The sequence below is a fragment of the Apteryx rowi genome, unplaced genomic scaffold, assembly GCF_003343035.1.
Source record: "Apteryx rowi isolate R43461 unplaced genomic scaffold, aptRow1 scaffold_121, whole genome shotgun sequence".
NCBI classification, from domain to species: domain Eukaryota; kingdom Metazoa; phylum Chordata; class Aves; order Apterygiformes; family Apterygidae; genus Apteryx; species Apteryx rowi.
In genome coordinates this window covers 1,613,523-1,619,470 of record NW_020447431.1, presented here as the reverse complement: position 1 = coordinate 1,619,470, position 5,948 = coordinate 1,613,523, and the positions used below count along the sequence as shown (strand labels likewise).

The window sequence follows — 5,948 nt, the reverse complement described above, 5'->3', positions numbered from 1 at the left end:
GGATACAAAACGACCCACGCCGCAGCAGCACCGGCGCGCAGGTGAGGGGGGACCGAGCGCCCCGGCGGCAGGTTGCGCGGGCGGGAAGAGCCCTTTGTTCTTCCCCGGCCCCCGGGGGCTCCCTGCCTCCCTCCGCCCCGGTCCTGCGGGGTGGGCGGCCCTGCCGGCCCGCCTCCCACAGCGGAGCTGCTCCTGCTGCCAGCCCGTCTCCGCCGCCCCGCATCTGCGGCCGGGTCCCCCCGCTGCCTCTGCGCGGCGGGCGCCGCCCGCGCTCCCCTGGCGGCGGCCCCTCGCCCTCCAGCACGGCCGCGCCGCGCCGCCCTCCTGGCAGCCCCCTGCCCCGCCGGCCCTCTCTGCCCTCCCCACCGCGCCCCCGGCCGCCCGCAGCCCCGGGGGGCGGCAGTGCCGGCTGCTCCTCGCCCGGGAGTGCGCAAGGCAGCTCGGGCCCGAGGAGGCGCGGACGGGGCGGCGCATCGCCCCGCCGCGGAACTGCCGCGTGGCCGCGTCCCGGCAAAGGCGCCCCAGTGAGGCGCCTCCGGGCGCCCCTCTCCCCGCGGGGACCCCTCCGCTCGCTCCCGCTGCTCGCCCGCCCCTCCCCTCCCGGGCGCTGCCCTTCGCCCGCACGGCGCTTCGGCCCGGCCCGGCGGCCCCGCTCCCCCCGCGGCAGGCTGCGCCACGGCCGCGCCCTGCCCGGCCCGCCCTCGCGGCCGCCGGCAGGGGGCGCAGCGGCGGCRGCGGGCGCGGCCGGTTCCCCTTGGCGCGGCCGGGTGAGGCGTCTGGGGCGGCGGCGCCTGCGGGGGCCGAGGGAGGGAGGCGGCGGGCCGGGCCGGGCCGGGCGTTTCACCGAGGCGAGGAAGAGCTAGAGGCAGCGGGCGGGAGGAGAAGGCGGCACTTGGGCGCGGAGGCAGCACCTACCTGTGGCATGGGAGAAGTAAGTATTCTCCTTCCTCCCTCTCGCTCGCGGGGTTTTGGCTGGACTTCGCTCTCGCCGCCGCCGGCGCGTCCCTGAGGGCACCCCGGCACCTTCCTCCCCCCATCTCGCGCTTGAGGACAGCTCAAGTGCTTGATAAAAGCGCAATTTTATTGGGCTTATTCCTTTGCTTTTCTCTGTGGTCCTCATCACTGTGGTATCTGACTTTTTTTTTTTCTTTTCAAATTGGCGTTAGCATTTAAAAGCACTGTTTTACCTGCAGATCTTCTCAGGTTCTCCTAATCTCCAACTTGTTAAATTCCCCTTCACCCCAAAGAAAGAAAGTCCCAGCTCCTGCAAAGCCATATCTGAGTTCCCGCTTGGTATCTCTGAGGTAACAAAGAAAACATTCTTCTTGATTTGCCATGAAACGATAGTTTACAGCCATGGGGCTGAAGCAGGGTGAGCTCTAGGATGGAGAATTTTCCTGTCTTCCATCATGTCCCCTTGGTTGCTAAGCAGTAGTGACCACATTTATAGAAAGATCGAAGAAGTGCACAGAGAAAAGACAGCAACAGGAAAAACTAGGAAGACCAGCATGTTATAATTTCCGGATGCCTTATTTGTTGAGTATTTGTGTGAAAATTAACAGCTGACTCTTAAACCACTCTTGCACTACTCGTTACTTTAAACTTATTGCATCCCATCTTCTACCTCAGATAGAGCAAGACTAGTTTAGTTAGCCGGATTGGTTTATCGTACTATACAATAGTAATGATTTAGAAAAATACACTTAGTGCTTTTCACATGAGTGTGACCCTGCTTCTACCTTAAAATATCTTGGCAGGAAAATGAACAAGTATCAGGAACAACCTTTACACAAAAGTACCTGACTGGTTTAAGAAAAACCATGCAGTGGAAAGTTTTTCATCAAGGGAATTGATTTCTGTACTCTTTTTTTCTTAAACAGATAGGTTCAGAAGATTTCTCTGTTTAACTTGAAGACTCTAGTCTATATGATGTTTCTCTGTTATCAAAATATATCAGTGTTCTGGAATATATAAAAATAAATAATATTTAAATTTGAGTGGGATGCAAAAAGCAAAGTTAAGTTATAGAAGTGAAAATTAGAATTTTATCCCAGTTGAGCTTGTTTTAGAGTAAAAATGTATTCATGGGAGTTAGCAATAAAAAACCTTAATACTTCATAAGATGAATTACTGTAATGACAGTAAACACTGTAATGAATTACTGTATTTACCACTTGATGTGTAGCACTACAGCGTTATCAAGGTGTGAATTTTCTTACTCTTTTGGATACAGAACGAAAGGCAAGTCTGTCACTGCCATTTTCATAACGCTAGTGGGAAAAAAATGTAGTCCTCTAGCTTCTAAGTGGTCTGAAAAATCTACATTTTATTTGAATCTGATCAGTCACTTCATCTTTGTTTGACAAACAACAGCGATAACAGCCGTTGCATGCAAAGAGGAAGAATTCATCCTGTTCGTTGGCTGTGAGCTCTCTGCGAGAAACACAGAGAATCTTTTGCAAGTCCTAATGAAAAAGGGTGTGTCAGGGCTGGAAGGAAAAGATTTGTTGTGTGCATTGCATGCAGGGATTCAGGGCAGTCTGAGGGGCGTGCAGGATGCTGCAAGTTCTGCCAAGGGCCAGCCTGGCCAGCAGCCAACCCAAGTGGTTTGAGGTCATCTTCACCCCCCCTCCATCCCTGTCAACTGTGTATGCTAGGGATTCAAGAGCATAATTTTGTGCAGGCTCTTGTTTTTTCTTTGTTCTCATGTATTTTTAAAAAATATACCTTTAAGAGATCATTAAAAAAATAATATTTAGCTGAAACTTATACTGATAGAGGCTTGATGAAAAAACAAGACTTGAGTAAATTTAAGAGTTTTATGGATATACATTTATGTTACTTCTAAGAGACACAAAAACAAGGGTTTCCCCTTCCTTTTCTTAACATAAAAACATCACTGTAAACAGTGTTTGCAGCTGAAGTTTCGCAGAGAGAAATGGAAATTAGTGAAGTGGATTGTATTGATTTTTAATTATATGCACTTAGAGAAATGCAAAATGTAGATTAATAGAATGAGATATGAACAAATTACTGGGCTTTTAAAAGGATTTTATTAATCTAAGGTTTATTAGCGGCAGTACAATATTGAGATGGACAATTTTCACCTTCAATATTTTATTTTAAAACTAGTTTCTCTTGTTTGTGGGGAAGAGGAGGCTTTGAGGTAATGTTGAATAGATGCTAAATACTCTGTCTCTCTTCCTATAAGCAAACTTCATTTGTATTAATATATCCCTACCATTAATAAGCAGTGATAACATATAAAAGACATTCCACCTTGTTCCAGTCCAAGGAAACATACTATCTCTGGGACCAATCTTTTAAACATATATGTCCTTATTTATTTTTTCATTGGGACATAAAGTTTGATGCCGTATTTGGTATGCCTTTTGGGGCTGCATATTTATGGATGTAGAATCCTGAACATGCAGATTCAAGTCTGGTATAATTTAAATTAATCTTCAGAAAGGGTTTTCCCCGTGAAAATCTGTTTGCTCTTACTTGCAGGAAGACTACTTGTTATCTTTTGAAATAAATTGTAAACTCAGTCTAGGACAAGAGTTTATATATCAATAATAATCACAGGTGTCATTCTCCTCAGAGAGAGATTCTCAACACTGAGTGGTTGTACTGGTTGAAGCACTCGTGTCCAAAGCATGTTGGCGTGTTACTGGAGAAAATTTCTCATTGATATCTTGTGTCTCTCATTAAGGTTTTTGCCACCATTAATTTACCGATTTCCTAAAAGGAAATAAACCCGTTCTCACATTTCTAATTTAGGTTGCATATTTTGATGCCGTTTAATAAATTAAGTAGAAATAGTTTTCTTAAAATTTTGGAAGAAATCCACTGTAAAAGTTTAGTAGCAAAATAGTAGTTTACAAGAAAAAGTAAGCCGTCTTTATGTAATTATTGCCTTCTCCTGAGAAAAAACAGCAAATTCGAATATGTTTCATATGTAGCCATGTAAATTTGATACAGTTATTTCTGCAGAAGTTCTGTCAAGTTCTCTATCAAAATTAGGTTCTTTCTTTTAAAAGTCACCCCATGAAATTTTCTTGCCTGGAGGTAAGAAAACAAGCAAAATAAAAGAGAAAACAACTTTGAAAATATACACTTTTAAAAATTTGTGACAGGTAATAAATGTGAGCCCCTCCTGTATCTGTGCTTTTAGTTGATCCTCTTGAGCTGTTATTCTGTTGACAAGATTATTGAAGTATAGATCCAGTTTGTTTTTCATTTAGCCTGAAGTGGTATCTTTCTAAGAAGATGAATATGCAGGATCATTTGGTAATATTATCCTGAATTTTTGGACATAAGATTCTTGTTTAGAATTTCTAAATCCTGGGCCAAGAGTGGTCTAACTAGCACAGTGGCATGAAGTGTCCCTTTATACCCTTGCACTGTTACCTGCTTCCTACAGACAGGCTGGAGCACAGTTTCTCTAGAAGCTCTTACTTGCACCCGTGGGCAGGCAGAGAGGGAGTGCACTATAGGCTGATATTGCTGCCCATCACACTTGCCAGTGTGGGTAGAGTATATAGACCTGGTGCCGTTCACGCTGCACCCAAACTGACAGCAAGCAGATTGTCCATGGGAGTTTTGCTCTGTCTTGTGGGTACTAGTGCAAGAGTGCCAAGTCTTGCTGCCTGAATTTCTGGAAAAGGCTAAACAAGGCCTTTATATATTACTTTCTGTTTGACTCTCTATCTGGAGAGCTACAATTTACTGTAAAGATTATTTGCATGTAGAAATGAGTGTGTAGCATGGTGAAAAGATATTATGAAAAAAAACCAATCAAATAGCAAACACAATCTTGAAGATTCACTTAGATCTCATTTGAAGGTGCATATTATTTAATAATACTTCTATAGATGCATATTTACTTTGCTACTGTGTAATTGCCAAGTTTCTTTTTGTGGCTTAAGTATGCATTTGTAAATCTTACTGAATTCATAAATGTATCTCCACATTTCCTGGATGTATAATATATGTTTTGGAATATTTACAGTATCCATGGAAAGTGTTTTACCCAAATATTTTTGCCGTGTTTAAGTAACTTCTGAATCAAATAGGTGGATAGGCCATTACAGATTCTATTGGTCTGCATCCTCTCCTTTCTATTGCGTTTCCTGCATTTGTCATCTTTCCTTGTAGTAATTCTTGGCCATCTCACACCTCATCTTTCTTATTATAGCCACACTCATGTCTCCCCTTCTCACTCATTCTCCTGTTGCTGCCTCCATGCTCTGTGGTGATTGCTCTCCCAGATAAGGCAAAGTTGGACAACTCTTGGGCTGGCAGTTTAACTGTGCATGTTGGGAAAGTGTGCGATGTTTCACTGGACTAGCAGCTAAGAAGCAGCTTTTTGCTTCTGGCACCCAACTGATTAATTAGTGTGCATGTACTTACTGGTCATGTGGCTTGCTCAACTAGCATGTACGCACTTTATAATAATGGGAAATGCATCTTCTGAGTGCCTGGGCAGCCAGTGAGGAAATCTGTTTGTTTTGAAGGTCAGCCACCTAGCAGGGAGCCGTGCTTCTTTGCACCAAATACATCAGTGGGTTCCCTGGTACCTGCTGCCTTCATTTTCCTAGCCTTGAGGGCTATATTTGGCCAGCAGGTGGTATATTTTGCTGTGCCTGCTCACCTTGCAGATCTTCATCCCAATTCTATCTGGGAACCTTGCTTTTACAGCAAGGCTTCTATTCAAGCAGGAAACCTGAAAGGATTTGAAATAAATTTAATGATTTGAAGATGTGCAAGTATTCTCAAAGTTTTTAACTTGTGTAGTCGCATTAATCAGTACAGTCAGAAGCAGAAGAAAGCAGTTACAATGTACTGTGTAGTTGAAATGTGTTTATAAATGTTTTTTAGTGTTTTGTTGAAAAAGCTTTTAATTTGCTATAGGCTTTATTTTTTTATTTTTTTAATCTGGAATA

The 5,948-nt window shown here is 44.5% G+C and overlaps 1 protein-coding gene across 1 annotated transcript in view; it reads left to right on the top strand.

The window, feature by feature from the left end:
* Positions 1-853: 853 nt before the first annotated feature.
* Positions 854-5,948, top strand: part of LOC112978082 (sodium channel protein type 2 subunit alpha-like) — an 80,965-nt gene continuing 75,870 nt past the window's right edge. The window contains 1 exon segment of the mRNA XM_026091205.1: positions 854-931. The gene's annotated coding sequence lies outside the window, so the exon portion shown is untranslated.